Genomic DNA, 17,491 nt, shown 5'->3' with positions numbered 1-17,491 from the left:
GGATTCTACTCGACAGCAGTGAGTTTTTGTCTGTTAGCTTTTGAGTGATATCCATGTACTTATATAGGAAATAAAATAAACATAATAGTGAATATATGCCTCTCCCAGACCACCCTATGTAAAGCAGCACCTCTTCATTTCCTTGCCCCTCTTTATCACAATACCCTAATTTATTTTTTATAGCATTAGTCACTATTTGAAATTATTTTGTTTGTGTTAAAAAAAAGGGGGAAAAAATACAAACAAAGTGATTCTGTTTCAGGGTGGCCTAGAGATCTAATTTGAGAAACACTGTGGCTATTACAAGGAGTTCCTGGATGGTGCAAATGGTTAAAAACCCTCCTGTTTATCCAGAGGTACCTCAGAAGAAACCCTGTGCCCTACTTCCCAAAAAATCAGCTGTTGAAAACTCTATGGAACACAATCTACTCTAATACACATGGGTCACCAAGAGTCAGATTTAGCTGGATGGCGATTGGTTTGGGTTTTGTTTTGATGGTTATTAGAATGTAGTTTGAGAGAATTTCACATCCAGTGAAAGGAGTACTATATTAGCATGTTGTTGTGTTGTTGTTATGTGCATTCGAGTCGGACTCAACTGATAGGGACCACTCCTTGGGTTTCTAAGGCGGTATCACTATGGAAGCAGATTGCCCAATCTTCCTTCCAAGGAGTGCCTGGTGGGTTTGACCCACCAGCCTTCTGGTTAGCAGTCAAGTGCTTTAGGCACTATTCTACCAGAACTCCTTATATTAGCATACCATACACAATTAGCTTGTGGAGAAGTCAGAGGTGAGAGATTAATATCACTATCCATAACTCAGTTAATCCTCACAATGGATGATGTATAGATGGTAACATGCATTGTACATACAGAGGAGTCATTTAAACTTCTGTACAAGCACAGTGTCCATGAGAAACTTTTAAGTTATCAATGTGACTTCACAGACTCATAGCTACTAATTTATTGACAGAAAAATATAGCTGTATTTTATTATCTTTGGTAGCACTGCTCTTAAGTAAAGGCTTACTTGGAAGTCTGATATATAAAGGAGGTAAATGTACATAGATGTCTATGTACTTCCTGTGCTTTGTTTTCCCATTCCAAATCTGCCCTCTATCAAGGCCACTGAGGAGGTATCTCTGCAACCTGAGTTAGAAAATAATTGATCTGCAGCATAAAATTTACCTTCTTTAACCTGCTAAACAAACCCTTCACAATATGGTTTTATTGTTCCATTTATTCATTGCTGCATAAAAGTTACCCACAACTTATGGCATAAAACAACAATCATTTCATTATGCTCATGGAATCTGTGGGTCAGGAATTCAGACTTGGCATGGCAGGAGTGGCTTGTCTCTGCCAGTTTTAATGTCTGGAGCCTGTGCTAGGAAGACTTAAATGGCTGGAATCTTCTGGAGACTTGTTCACTCATTTATTGGTGCCGGGGCTCAGATGAATTGAAGGTTGTGCTTATCTGACTATTGTTGATGCTATGTGCCATCGAGTCAGACCCATCTCATAGCTCATCTGACAGTGTTGACTAAAGTTATCTCCATGTGGCCTCTCCATTTGGCTCAGGCTTCTTGCAGAAAGGCAACTGAGTTCTAAGATAGAGTTTAGTAAGAGGGAGTAATGGACAACAAGCATTCCAAGAAAACCAGAAGGTGCATGACCTTTAGGAAGTAGTCTCAGAAATCTCAAAGCTTCATTTCTGTTGTATTTTATCAGTGAAGACAGTTACAAAAGTCAATGGTTCATGGGAGGGGTGTCGACAACATAGTGTCAGAAGAGTATGTGGAAAGGGAAGCATTGTTGCTTTCATCTGTAGAAAATATAATGCCATAATCCCCTGGACACACTATTTCCATCCTTCTCCCTTGCAAAATGTATCTATTCATAGTGACCCCGCCTTGGGTTTCTGAGGCAGTATCACTATGGAAGTAGATTGCCCAACCTTCCTTCTGAGATGTGGCTGGTGGGTTTGAACCGCTAGCCTTCTGGTTAGCAGTCAAATGCCTTAGGCACTACGCCACTAGAGCTCCCAAACCAAACTCACAGCCATCGAGTTGGATCCAACTCATGGTGACTGTTCCTTGGGTTTCCCAGGCTGTATCACTATGGAAGTAGATTGCCCGATTTTCTTTCTGAGGAGTGGCTCGTGGGTTTGAACCACCAGCCTTCTGGTTAGCAGTCAAATGCATTAGGAACTATGTCACCAGAGCTACCCCTACTCCTCGCAAAGACCCCCAAAATCTCATCTTATTATAGACTTAATATGAAGTCCAGGATCTTATCATCTAGATCAGGTCCAGGTGTAGATGAAGCTCCTCATGTCAAAGTCCTTAAAGTACAGTTCCTTGAAACAAGTTAACTGTCCTCAAATATTCAAGAAACAACTGTGACAACAACACAAGATAATTCTAATAGACATTGCAGAAGAGTACATAGATGAAATATATCACTGAATTGATCTTTGGAAAACAAAAACTACCATAGTTATCTTTCCAGCCTTTCTTCCACTCATTTCCAATGTGGATCTCCTCTACAGGTTTCTGAGCCTTTGTTAACAAAGCTATTCCTTCCTAGAATGACCTGCCAATGAAAATCTATCTCCCTCAAAGACCAAGGAAGTGTTTATGTATTCCTTGAAGTCTCTGTGCTACTATAACCTACAGTGATCTCTTTATATTCTGAGTGACTAAGTGCCGACTGTGTGCTAAGCATAGTGCTTCCTGGTAGAGACAGAAGAATGAGCAAAAGCTTCCATAAGCTTTGCCCTCAAGGAGCTTACACACTGTGGGAAAGACAAATATTGTAAATTTTTATATGTTGTTGTTGTTGTTGTTATGTGCCATCGAGTCAGCCCCGACTCATAGCGACCCCTCCTTGGGTTTCCGAGGCAGTATCACTACGGAAGTAGGAATGCCCAACCTTCCTTCCGAGGAGTGGCTGGTGGGTTTGAACCACCAGCTTTCTGGTTAGCAGTCAAGTGCTTTTGCCACTATGCTACCAGAGCTCCTAAATTTTTATATAGTAATATTACAAATAGTTATACAAGCAAATGTAGTATTTCATCAGAGATATGAATTATGAGCGAAAGTTTTGTGATGCTATGAGAATCTGCATAGGGAAACATAACCAGTCTGGCATCCAGGAAATATCTTGCTGAGGAACTGATAATAGCTGCTTCCTTCAGAGGAGTGGCTGGTGGGTTTGAACAGCCAGCTTTCTGGTTAGCAGTCAAATGCCTTAGGCACTGTGACACCTGAACAATAAGCAGCAGTTAACTAGAGAAAGAAGAATGCTAAGCAGTGGAAACTACTTGTGAAAATCCCTAGGGCAGGAGAGGGCATGACAAGAAGAAGTACAGAACAGCATGGTTTGAGATGAAACTAGAGAGGTGGGTGGTCGTGGATCACCAAAGTATTTGGGTGGGATGGGGATGTTTGACGTTATTGAGTTTGCCAACCAAGAGTGTGCAAAATGCATTAGGATGCTATCTGAAGTTATTAATTCAGTTTAGGAGACCAGTTAGTCCAATTTAGAGACGTTTTACCAGCATGGACTAAGGTGTTTGTAATAGGAGCATTGGTAGTGCTGGATGAATTCATATATCTCTACACTCATTCAAAACATAAGCCCACACTACTCTGTAACATCACATATTTTGTGACTTGTTTTATCACTAAATCCTTTGATTTGTCCAGTCCCTCAAGGATTTTTTTTTCACTCAAGCTATATGGTAAAATCCTGGAGGTTGATTGTTACTTTTATATGCTTTTTTATATGATGAAACTATTGAACATAATAGTTATTGGTCAATAAATACTTGGATGAAATATTAAGGAACAAATGAATAAATTAATTTGGGGCATTACTTTTATGGGATTATTGTAATATCTCTTTCTAAAATAACAACTGTACCCACTGAAATTGCTAAATTATAATTTGTTAAGCAAAGCAAAATTTGGGGCCATTTCTAGAGGTGCCAGTAACTTTTCAGAACTAACATGAAAAGCATCAATAATCATCCCCTGCATACCGGTCTTAAAAAGGGAGTTGACTTCCTACAAATCTCTATGGAAACTGACTATGGCCAAAGCCTTGAAGCAATCAATCCTGGTCAACCACAAGACTTGGACCCCAGCCCCTGGCTTACACCATGGGAGGAGCCATGCAGCTTAAAAGTCTCATAACCCAAGGTCTGGCTTTGGTGGCTGCCCTAGAATGAATGAGCTCTGACAACTTTTATAGCTGCTACTGGTCCTTCTCCATGATTTTTGCCCAATTCACATTACTGTAGGAGGTCTGGAATGGTGCCATCAGGCCATTTACTTATTTGCATGGCAGTTAGTGCTGTGAGATGGCCATTAGGCCAGATACCCATCATGGCAATTTGGAAGCAAATCAAGGGACTGGAGATCAAAGACCTGTCTTGGGGGGTGGAAAAAGTCCAGTAAGGCAGAGTTGTGAACCATTGGCATAGCTGCACACTAACTGTTCTTGGGAATTAGAATCATGAAATCCTGAACACCAAGCAGAATCCCTTGTTAGCTATTAATCTCATAAAAGGAGTTACCCTGAAAACGTGAGGCTCCGGCCACAGTAAGGCTAAACTAGCAAACCTAATGGTATTAAGCAAAAGGAAAAAAGAAAAAGACATCTATGAACGACCTTCTTTGTGATATGGGAGGGGGGTGTACAATCACACCAAATACTTAAGGGAAAGGTTGATGAGATACTAGGGAGTGTGTAAAAGATAAGATTTGCAGAGATGACAAAAAACCCCAAAAATGTACTCTGTCCTTATTATTTGGATAGTAAAACATCAGCCTGAAGGGATGGCCCATGGTGTTAGCTGATTACTTTCAGAAACTCCAGCATTGTCATCAGGGCAGACCTCAGAATCAAGGCAAAGGTGTGGGCTGTCTAACTGCAGATGCCTGTGCACATATTCAAGAATTAGGATATTTAGATATAATTCTATCAAACAATGGGACACTCTTCCCTACTCAGGCAGTTTAGAGCACTGGACTCTCCCAAGTGGGATACAATGGTCTTTAGTGCTCACATAGGGTGAGAGAAATGGAACTGTGGGACAGCCAAATCAAAGTCAAAATTCACCAGCTCAATGCATGCCCCCAAGCCGGTAGACAGGCTGGCCTACTTGCCTACAATTATATAAGCCCTGAATATATCCATAGATGCAAAGTGCATCTTCTCTCTTCTCTCTTCTCTCACAGGAACTCCAGAATCAGTAGTGGGGAATAATCTGGAACAACAAAGCTGTGGAGAATATGTATTTTCGCATCTCTTTTACTGCCTCACAACTCTGAGTTCCTCAAGCAGTTGGTATATTTGGACTGCATTCTGTGCCAAAGATTGGGCAGACACCAGTGTATAGGCATCAGTATCTCCTGGATGGAGATTGAATGAATTATTTGTGACAGATTTTTTTTTTCTCCCCCAACATGACTGAAGTTCCCCAGTCACTGGAAAATATTTGAAAGCAAAGCTGTAGACACATACTCTGATTTTATTATATTTTCTGTGCTGGACAATTTATGCCTCTCAGATTGCTCCTACAAATAGCCCTATCTTGTCTTCTAGGAGGAGTCACTCAATTATTTGTAACCATATTTTAGTGTCTTCTATGCTATGTCAAAAGGATTTCTGGTGGTGTAGTGCCTAAGGCATTTGACTGCTAATCAGAAGGTTGGTGGTTCAAACCCAACAGCCACTCTGCATTAGGAAGACTGAACAATTTACTTCCATAAAGATTTACTGCCTCAGAAACCCAGATTAGGTCACTATGTGTTGGAGTCAAGTCGATGGCAGCGAGTTTGTTTATTCTGGTTTTTATGCTATCTCAATAAGTGGCCTCATATATTTTATAGGTTGAAATGGTAAGGGTTGTTGATGGTGTTGGTTATTATGCTTAGGTAGATCCTACGGGTTTGTGGCATAAATATATAGAGGCAAAAAGTATTTTGCCCAATACTGAATTCACAAAATAGTTGTTGAGTGCTATTGAGGCAGTTCCAACTCACAAGGCACGATTGCATGAAACAATGCCTGGCATTTCATCATCCTCACAATCACTGATGTTTGATCCCTTTATTGCAGACACTATGTCAATCTGTTTCACTGAGGATCTTCCTCTTTTTCACTCTTAACTTTACCAAGCATAATGTCCTTCTCAGAGAGACTGATGTCTCTTGATAACATGTCTAACATGAGGCGAAGTCTGGCCACCTTCACTTCTGAGGAACAGTCTGACTATACTGCTTCCAAGACAGATTTGTATAGCAGAAAAATTTTCCGTCCTGCAAATCTCCATGTAAACTGCTTCTGTTCCAGTGTTAAGGCATTCACTTCTAGTACACTGCCAGTTTAGACCCCAGTACTTCCTTTCCACCCCTTCCCCACCCAGTGCCAAGGTAGGAATTAATGCTAAGCCAAACCACAGGGTAGGGCAGGAGCCAAAGTTCTGCCTGTCATATTACTTTTGTATCTGGGCTCTTGATCCTACCAAGGGAGGGGCTACCACTTGCCTAATGATGCATCATAAAAGCTTCACAGCTTGAGGATCAAGTTCCTCCTTCAGTGATGACATCAGTCCTACTAGATCTCAGGGTCTTTCTTTGTATGAATAGGCAATGGCAAACCAGACCTGTAACTGATTAGATCAGGCCTACCTACATTATTGAGGGTAAGCTCCTTTACTTAAGGTTAACTGGCTATAAATGTTAATCATATCTACAAAATAACTTCACAGCAACATCTAAACTTGTATTGGGTCAAACAAGTCTGCACTATAGCCGAGTCAAGTTGACACTTAACTCTCACAGTCTCCGTATTCAAGAGGAATTTAAAGTTGATTGAAGAGACAAGATTTATATGTCAGATAATTAAAGAATTATATAAAAATTTTCAATCCAGTGTTACATTGAAAACAAGTGAATCACAACAATCAGAGGTATTCTATGTTGAAAGGAAAGATTCAGCATTCTTAGATGTGAAGAGGTGCACTAGCTAGTATGACATCGAAGCCTGTAATCAAGCTATTACAGATTTCCATGTATACTATTAAACAGATATTGACTTTCATGAGGTTATATCAAGATTTATTGGCCCAAGAGGTAAATATTGACTGATAAGATGTTGAGGTCAATAATTACCTCCAGGGACAATAAATCTTTATATTCACACACACATAAATTCAATAGTCAGTGTGGCTTGTTAGATTAAACACAAATTCCAAGTCATTAGAAATATCTGGAGATTCCTTTTCATAACCATGAATTCTGACAGTTTATAATTAATCTTAAAACACCATCTTTTAAATCATATCTGCTGTAACTCAAGAAGATATAGTTTTATTTTTAACCATAACCTTCTGGAAAAAATGATTTTATTTATATCTTTGGGATATCTAATTCTTTTCCAGCAGCCACTACAGTAATAGTCACAGGTATTCACTGTAAAAATTTTTAATGAAATTATTCTCAGGCAATTTGGTATATAAATTCTTAAACACCAGAAGCTTATTTATTTAAATTATATATATATATATATATATATATATATATATATATATATATGGACCTCTGGGGGTGCAAAAAGTCAAAAGGTCAGCAGATAGAAAACACCAGCCAGTCCTAGGGAAAATGGTGTGGGAGTCTACTTCCTTAAAGATTTACAATCTTGGAAATCCTATGGGGCAGTTCTAATCTGTTCTATAAGGACTTTTATGGAATTGACTTGAAAATCTTTACAGAAGTAAATTGTCCTATCTTCCTTCCACAGAGCAACTGGTGGGTTTGAATGGTATGTATATATATGTGTGTGTGTATGTATGTATATATAGTTGTTGCTGTTAAGTGCCATCCAGTTAGTTCTGACTCATATTGACTCTATGTACAACAGAATGAAAATACTGCTCAGTCCTTCAGTCCTCTGCCATCCTGGCAACCATTGCTGTGTTTAAGCCCATCGGTGTTGCCACATCTTGTTGAAGATCTTCCTCTTTTTCACTGACCTTTTATTTTACTAAGTATGATGTCTTTCTTCCCCAGAGACTGAGAGACAAATTTTTCCTTCCTTGCTTGGAAGGAGCATTCTGACTGTACTTCGTCCAAAACAGATGTGTTTGTTCTTACAGCCAATGGCATATTCAACATTTTTCATGAATGGCAAAATTCAAATATATCAATGCTTCTTCAGCTTTCCTTATTCATTGTCCAGCTTTCTCATTCATATGAGGCAATTGAAAATACCCTGGCAAGGGGTCAGGAACATCTTAGTCCTCAAAGTGACTTTTTTTTTTTTTCTCTAAGACTTTAAAGAGGTCTTTCATAGCAGATTTGTCCAATGCAATATGTCATTTAGCTTCTTGACTGATGCATCCATATGCATTGATTGTGGATCCAAGTAAAATGAAATCCTTGACAATTTCAGTATTTCTCCCTTTATCTTCATGTTGCTTACTGGTCCAGTTGTGAGGATTTTGTTTTCTATATATAGGGGTATAATCCATACTGAAAGAAGGCCGTAGTCTTTGATCTTCATCAGTAAGTGCTTCATGTCTTCCTTGGTTTCAGCAAGCAAGGTTATGTTATCTGCATATCACAGGTTATAAATGAGTCTTCCATTTCTGATGCCACATTCCTCTTCATACAGTTCTGATTCTCAGATTGTTTGATGGATTGAATGAGTATGGCAAAAGGATACAACTCCAACTCACACCTTTCCTGATTGTAAAGCATGCAGTTTTTCCTTGTTCTGTTCAAACTATTGCCTCTTGATATATGTGCAGGTTTGTCATGCACATAATGAATTGTTCTGCAATTCCTATTCTTCTCAATGTTATCCATAATTTGTTATGATCTAATCGATCTCATGCCTTTGTATAGCCAATAAAATACAGGTAAATATATTTTTGGTATTCTCCACTTTCATCCAATATCCATCTGACATCAACAATTATATCCCTGATTCAATGCCCTGGCCTGAATCTAGTGCTTTTATTTCATCGTTTCTTCTGTTTGCTTTAGCTACTTTATGTTCAAGAGCAAGTATTTGTCTCTTCTGACATTTGTTTTGTAATTCTTACTTACGTCTTGTCTTTTTAATAACTTTTTGCGTTCTTCATGTATGATGTTCTTGATGTCATTCCACTTTGTCTGGTCTTCAGTCAACACTATTATTAAGCTGGTCTTTAATTCAGGTGGGATATGCTCAAGGTCATACTGTAACTCTGTTTTAATTTTCTTCAACTAGAACTTATATATGAGTAATTGATGGTCTATTTTGCAGTTAGCCCCTGCCCCTGCTCTGACTGATGACATTGAGCTTCTCCCTTGTTTCCTTTGACAGATGAGGTTGATTTAATTTTTGTGCTTTCCATCCAGCAAGATGCATGTGTTTATAACTGTTTATGTTGGTTTAAAAAAAAAAAAAGGGGGGGTGTCCAATTAGTAGGTTGTTGGCCTTGCAAAATTCTATCTTGTGATCACCGGTATTGTTTCTATTACCAAGGCTTTATTTTCCAGCTAACATTTCTTTGTTTCTGACTTTAGCATGCCAATCATAAGTACTTACTTATGCAGCTTGATTGCATGTTTGATCCATTTCACACTGCAGAACTTGGTGAAAATCTTCTGTTTCTTCATCTTTGGCATTGGTGATTGGTGTGTAAATTTGAATAAATAGTCAAATTAACCAATCTTCCTTGTAAGCATATGGATATTATCCTACCACTGACAACATTGTACTTCAGAATAGATGTTGACACACTTTTTTTGGTGATGAATGTGACTCCATTACTCTTCAATTTCACATTTCTAACACTGTAAGTCCATGTGATTATCCAATTCAAAAAGCAGTACAAGTCCATGTCTAAAGACTTCTGGTGATGTAGTAGTTAAGGCATTTGGCTACTAACCAAAAGGTTGGTGGTTTGAACTCACCATTGCTTCATGGAAAAAAGATGAGGTAATCTACTTCCGTAATGATTTGCAGCGTTGGAAACCCAATGGGTATCACTATGAGTTGGAATCAACTTGATGGCAATGAATTGTTTGAGTTCATGTTTGGATATCGATATTCAAGCATTCTTTTTCATTTTTGACAACTTATAATTTTCCTATTTTCATAACTCCCACATTCCAGTTAATTATTAATGTATTTTAGCAGCTGTTTTTTCTTATATTTAGTTATGTATTTGTGTATTTATGTATAAAATAATCAGTACTTTCTAAAAAGTGAGATTAATTCACCTACTTATTCATTAAAAATATTTACTCAGAACATATTGTAGTGTAAAAGACTTATCAGGAAAAATATATATGCCACTGACCTATTTAGAAGAATTTGGATTTTTTAAATGTTATTTCTTTATCCAAAATGTATTCAGAATTTTATATCTTTTCAGAAATAAAAATTTCAACCTTTTTAAGTTTGGTTTGAGAATTTAAATTTACAAAACATGAAAATAAACTAAATATTGTCACTTCAAAGAGCTAATTTTCATTTTAATAATCAACTATTCTGAGGAAATGGATCCAAAGATTGATCACATCATGTTTGTGATTTTTTTGCCTTGCACTAAAGAGATTGCCAAAGGGCCTGGTAGAGCTTGGAGTGGGGGCTGGGGACCGTCAGCACCGTGGAGTGTTGGTGTACAAATGAGTGCTTTTGCTTTGCTAGAAAAGTATGGTGTGTGAATGCTTGAATGCTTTATACAGCTGCTTTTTGCCTGTACCCTCTCACACACACACACCACTGACCACTCATATTAGCCATCTCTTTCCCCCATCTAAGCACTCCACAGTGTCATGCTCAATGTACAATCATGATCTTTGAGGTCAAAACAGAGAATTGACCATACACAATTGTGCTACACTGGGCATTGGGTGCTTAAAAAATGCCTCAAAACAGTGCAAAGAATTATGAAGGGATACACATATTCCAACCTACCTTGATAAATAACTGTTGGCAGTATGTCATATTTCTGCTGTCTTTTTATACAGAAATGAAGGATTATAAGTAAAGATTTAGTTTATTTTAATCATTATTTCTCTCCCCAATGAAATGCAACCACTGTTATGAGTTTGGTGTTGTTTCTTCTAGCATATTTTGTGTTCTTTAAATATATACATATGTGTACAAATATATGTGTGTGTGTTGTTGTTGCTGGTGCCATTGAGTTGGTTTTGACTCACAATGTCCTATGTACAGCAGAACAAAACATTGCCCAGTCCTGCACCATCCTCCCAATCATTGCTATTTGAACCCACTATTTCAGCCACTATGTCAATCCATCTCACTGAGGATCTTCCTCTTTCTGCTGATCTACAGCTTTATGAAGTGTGATGTCTTTTTCCAGGAATCAATTCCTCCTGATAACTTGACCAAAGTATAAGAGATGAAGTCTCACCATCCTCACTTCTAGAAACATTCTGGCTATACTTCTTCTAAGACAGACATTTTTTCTGACAGTCCATGGTATATTCAACATTCTTTGCCAACACCATAATTCAAAGAATTCATTCTTTTTAACTCTTTCTTATTCATTGTCAAGTTTTCATATGCATATGAGGTGACTGAAAATACATGGCTTGGGTCAAGCCCCCCTTAGTCTTTAAAGTAAAATCTATCATCTTTTAAAAGACACTTTAAAAAGGTCTTTTGCAGCAATGGAACACATTGTTTGATGTCTTTCTCAGGGAGGTTTTCTGTGTCTGTTTCCTGGTTCCTTGCTTGTACTACTTCATCTTGTTTCTTTATGTGGACTGGGATGATTAGTTGTCTCAGAGACATTGTGTTGTAATTGTATTTATATTTAATTGCTCATTGTATGTTGGTGTGACTCACCCAGTTTTTTTTTTTTTTTTTTTTTTTTTTTTTTTTTTTTTTTTTTTTTTTACTTTATTTTGTGTTGATGTATCTGAGTGAGGAGGACTATTGTGCTCCTCTGTTCCCAAGTTGGCAGCACTTAGGCAGTCACCGCCTGTCTCCTGGTGAGAATGGTAGAGAATGAGAGTATGTGCACAGATCTCTGTTAGCTGTTGTGAAGAGCAGTTGAAGATCAGTTGGGCTGGTAATGGCCACCATCTATTATTGATCAGTTGGTGCAGAAGCAAGTGGTAGCCCTCACTCAGTGGGTGGGACTGCAGGAGGTGCAGGTATGATTGGGCTGTGTGGGCACAGTTGTTGTCTCTCACCTAGTTAGGCAAAGAAACAAATAAACAAATAACCCAGAATATAAAGACAAGAGAACAAAAAAACACAAGCCACATAAAAACAGCAGTAATTGCAGAAAAAGAAATAGAAAAGGCGGTAAATGACAAGTTTAAAAAAAAGAAGAAGAAAAGAAAAAGAAAAAAAAAAATCCCACAATATCTGGAGAGGAGGTAATAAGAGAAAAGAGCAGGAAAAAAAGAATACAAAAAAATTCAAAAAGAAATACAAGAATGGCTAGACCAAGAGAAAAAGAAGAAAAGAAAGAAAAAGGGAGGAAAAGGGAAAATAAACAAAAAGCAAAAAAAAGTAAGAACTAGGCAAGGGAAAGAGAAAAAAAAAAAGGGAGGAAGAAAAGTGAAAGCCTAGTGTAAAAATGAACAGAAACAAAACTCATGGGAGGTAGGGCAGGGCACCTGGGCTCTGACAGGACACCCAGACCAGGATGGAATTCCTGCTGGTCCAGAGTGGGTGAAGATAAGGGACGGCCCCACTTTCATTCACAAGAGGGTGTGGGGTACAAGGATAACAAGGGAAACATCACACCTTTCTAATTGTCAGCATTCAGTGCTGTTGGTTGCCTGTGCTGTCCTCTGCAAGCAGAGTTGATTCTTAGGTTACTGCCTGGATCAGAATACCATATATATATATATATATATATATATATATATGTATATATATGTATATATATGTATATGTATGTGTATATATGTGTATGTATATTTTTATGTATATATGTATATGTATGTATACATATATACACACATACATATACATATATACATATACATATACATATACATATATTTGTTATAAAATTTAACCTGGGCATTTAAAAAGTACATAAATATTTCGTATCATATGCCTTCTATGTATTTTTTCACATCTCTTTTTTTCACATGGTGTTTTCAATATCTAGTCAAGAAACTTTTCAAATAATTGGTGCATAGACTAACTGAATCCCTCAAGAAGCTTGGAAATAGATGGGGAAACATACATATATCTTAATACTTTCTCTGATTAAAAAGTATCACTCTTTAGGTCAATATTTCTTAAATTGAAGTCCATATACATTGTGGAATAGACAATAGCCTTTGGGAGAAGTGTTGATGAATTTCCTATTTGTGTGTGAGTGTTTATAGATATGTTTATATATACCAAACCAAAAAACAAAGTTTCTGGGTAGAAACTCCATAGTTTTCATCAGATTGTCAAAGCATTCCATAAACTCCAATTTTTGGAACCATAGTTTAAAGTCTTAATTTAATTCATTACTATAACTGAGGTAAAAATTAGTTGACTCTTAAAATAAGGAGGCTATGATTAAATCTCCTGTGTTTGAAAAGACATAAATGATGTACTTTTAAATCACAAATATAGCTTCAATTTTATTTAACTATACATTTCATGAGCCACATGGAACAAAATGTAATAATTAAATCAGTCATTACATCTTAGAACTTTAGAAATAGGGGAGTTTCTTTAGCTAGGTTCTCATATAGGGAACTCAAAGATCAAATAGGTGGTTGGTCCAATGACCTTTTAATTATTCATAGAAAATGCCTAGTCTAACCTCCTCATTTTACAGTTGAGGGAAGTTTAGGCCTAGAGAATTGAAGGGCCTTATACATGATGACTATTTTAAATTAAAGGTGGTCATTAAAGCGTCAAGAAGAATTTCAAAGGTCAATTTGGCAAAGGAAGGAAAAGAAATAGTGTCTTTCTTTCAAGTCTTTGTAAGACATTTGGATCTGGGGCTCAAAGTCAGTTAAGTTCTTCCTTGCTATTCCTCAGAACTAGCAGGGACAGGAAAACCTGATGCTTTGATTCTGGAAACATGATGCAAAAGACATTTTTAAAAAATGTTAGGCACTTTATGGCTTCAATATTCAGGCCATAGACACAAATGCAAGAATGTAGCAAGTATGCTTTCAGAATTTATGTCCTGGAAGTCTCGGAGGAGAATACAGACAGAATGGTACTCATTGAGCATTTCTACTCTGTTAGTTCTGAAGCGTGGGCAGTTATCAGTTACTGACCTTGTATTTTTCTTTCTTACTTACTGAAAAAGAGCTTTGAAAATGAGCTTCTCTCGCTGAATAAAGCATTCCACTACTTTTAGGAAAATAATTTTAAAGGTAGAAAGGACAGGAAGTAATGCTGTCCTATCTTGTAATTTTACAGGTAGAAAATGAGATGAAAAGAAGCTGAAAGATTTAGCCAGAGTTTCAGGGCTAACTATGGCAGAAAACCCTTGATTCTTGCTTTTCCTTTGCCACTGGGGAAAAAACAAAACACACTACTGTCTAGTGGATTCAAACTCATAGCGAGCCTATATGACAGAGTAGGGTTTCCAAGGCTGTACATCTTTACGGAAACAGACTACTACAATTTTCTTCCATGGAGCGGCTGGTGGGTTCGAACAGCTGACTTTTTTGTTAGCTGCCTAGTGCTTTAATCACTGTGCCACCAAGTCTCTTCCTTTGTCCCTGAGCCTTGTATTTGCCTTCCAGGGCTACATGTGATTATGTTTAAGAGGTATGTTTGCATAGCTGTGAAAGGAGCTGTGCATGCAATTAAAATGTGTCTGTGAGGATTGACTTTTTAAGCTAATGCTTCCAAATTCCCACTGTAGGCTGTAAGTTGGACTCAAAGTCCTGATACTTTATAAAGCAAATCAAGTGGTAGCATTTGTGGTCATTAATGGAATGATTATAGTTTTCAAAACTACAAATGATGAGAACCAATTTGCAAAGGTTACTGACTTTATTATGGCATTCACTGCGGGCGTTAATCTCAGTTTTGGCTTCATCTTCCTTTATCTTTATTTCCACTTACTCACCTTTCTTTAATTTCATTTTTTAGGAAATTTTTATATTTACAGAAAAATTGTGAAGATATTACAGAGATTCCCATATACTCTACATCTAGTTTTCTCTATTATTAACAGATTTCTGTGGTACATTTGTCATAATTAATAAAGCAATATTGATACATTATTATTTACCAAAAGCCATACTTTATTCAGGTTTTTTCCTAATGTCCTAATGTCTTTCAGTTTTTCCCTAATGTCTTTTTTCTGTCTTAGGGTTCCATCCAGAAAATCACATTACATTTATTCATCCAGTCTCCTTAGGCTCCTCTTGGTTGTGACATTCTCAGAATTTCCTTGTTTTTGATGACCTAGAGAGTGGTATAGTGCCTAAGGCATCTGACTGCTAACCAGAAGGCTGGCGGTTCAAACCCACCAGCCACTCCATGGAAGGAAGACTGGATAATCCACTTCCATAAAGATTTATCACCTTGCAAACCGAAAGGGGGTGTCTAGGAGTCAGAATAGACTCGATGGAAGTGAGTAGAGAGTTTTGAGGAGCTCTTGTCATGTATTTTGTAGAAAGTCCCTCAATTGGGATTTTTCTGATGTCTTTCTCTTTGTTAAACAGGCCGTATGCATTTGGGAGAGAAAGCCCACAGAGGGAATGTGATATTTGCATCATATCACATGGAAGATGCATACTATCATGATGTATCACTATTGATGTTGACCTTGAACACCTGGCTGAAGTAGTATGTGTCTGGTTTCTCTACTATAAAGCTACTGCTCAGCCTCTTCCTAAACTATACTCTTTGGAAGGAAGTCGCTATGTGCAGCTCACACTTGAGTGGGCAGTTATTCTTCATCTCCTCAAGACAGTATATCTACATAAATTAGTTGGAATTATTCTGTGAAAGAGATTTGTCTTTTATCCTTTTATCCCCCACTTATTTATTTATTCAATCTTTTATTTATCAGTGCAGACTCTTGAATATTTATTTTGTACTTTGGGTTGCAATCTAATACTATTTTATTATGTTGCTAAAATTGTTCCAGCTTTGGCCAGGGGGATCTCCTATTGGCTTCTGTGTCCCTCTGATATATCCCCATCGTTGTGGTGTTTTTTTGTTTGTTTGTTTTTCCACACTTCCTTACTTTCTGATACTATAAGGTGCTTCAGGCTCACCTTTGTGCATTTCTGCCCAGTCCTAGAATATAGAAAACCAAAAACCAAAACTCACTGCCATCAAGTGGATTCTGACTTAGAGTGACCCCTGTTGGGTTTCTGAGGCATTAAATCTTTACAGAAGTAGATTGCCCCATCTTCCTTCTGGGAAACAGCTGGTAGGTTTGAACTGCCAGTCTTCTGGTTAGCAGTCAAGCACACCACCAGAGCTCCTGATAGTTTTAGAATGTTGTTGTTTTGTTGTTATGTCCGTTGAGTCAGACCCGACTCATAGCAACCCCTCTTTGGGTTTCTGAGGCAGTATCACTATGGAAGTAGATTGCTCCATCTTCCTTCTGAGGAGTGGCTGGTGGGTTTGAACCACCAGCCTTCTGGTTAGCAGTCAAGTGCCTTAGCCACTATGCTACTAGTTTTAGAATACTGACTCATTATTCATATTTATTTTAAATTTATGGTATAATAGTGTGTGTGTGTGTGTGTGTGTGTGTGATTTAAATCACTGATCTGAAACTTAACTCTTTGTGTCCATTCCCCTTCTTTCTCCACCCTGACCTGGGCCTGTGGAGGCTGACTTATTTAGTTCTCTTTATTGAGAACTTTTGCTCTGGGCTTACAGATGGTCACTGATAATGAGGTGCACCAGCAGGTGATGGGAGGGAGTAGGAGAGGGATAATGAATCTGGGCTGTTTTCTCCTCACTCTTTTCCTGCAGTAGGGCCTACCTCAGGCCGACTGTATCCCCTAGTGGAGGTCTTTGCTCACATTCAGCAGTGCTTTTCTCACAGAGCTCTCTCGTTTCCGGTTCTCCAGCTCTGCTTTGGCTCTTTCCGGTGTGGATGGAAGGTCTCCTGTTGCTGTCCCAGGGGCACTGTCCTGGCTTTTGTAGTTTCTCTCCACCCAGACTTTGCTTTTCTAAACAGTCTAATTGCTAAACTTTCCTAATTTGACTTTGTATTCACTTCTTTGCTGGTTCATTTTCCAAAATTTTTTGAAATATGGTAAGCATGTATGTTTAAGGCTTGAATGCACCTAACAACAACAACACCATGTGTTTAAAAAAGGTTCTGTTGTTGTTGTTGTTATGGGCCCTCGAGTCGGACCCAACTCATAGCGACCCCTCCTTGGGTTTCTGAGGCAGTATCACTATGGAAGTAGATTGCCCCATCTTCCTTCTGAGGAGTGGCTGAAGGTTTTGAACCACCAGCCTTCTGGTTAGCAGTCAAGTGCCTTAGGCACTATGCTA

The sequence above is a fragment of the Orycteropus afer genome, unplaced genomic scaffold (genome assembly GCF_000298275.1).
Source record: "Orycteropus afer afer isolate SDZICR_OR568_19922 unplaced genomic scaffold, OryAfe1.0 scaffold00017, whole genome shotgun sequence".
In the NCBI taxonomy this organism is placed as follows: Eukaryota; Metazoa; Chordata; class Mammalia; order Tubulidentata; family Orycteropodidae; genus Orycteropus; species Orycteropus afer.
This window is presented reverse-complemented; position numbering follows the sequence as displayed.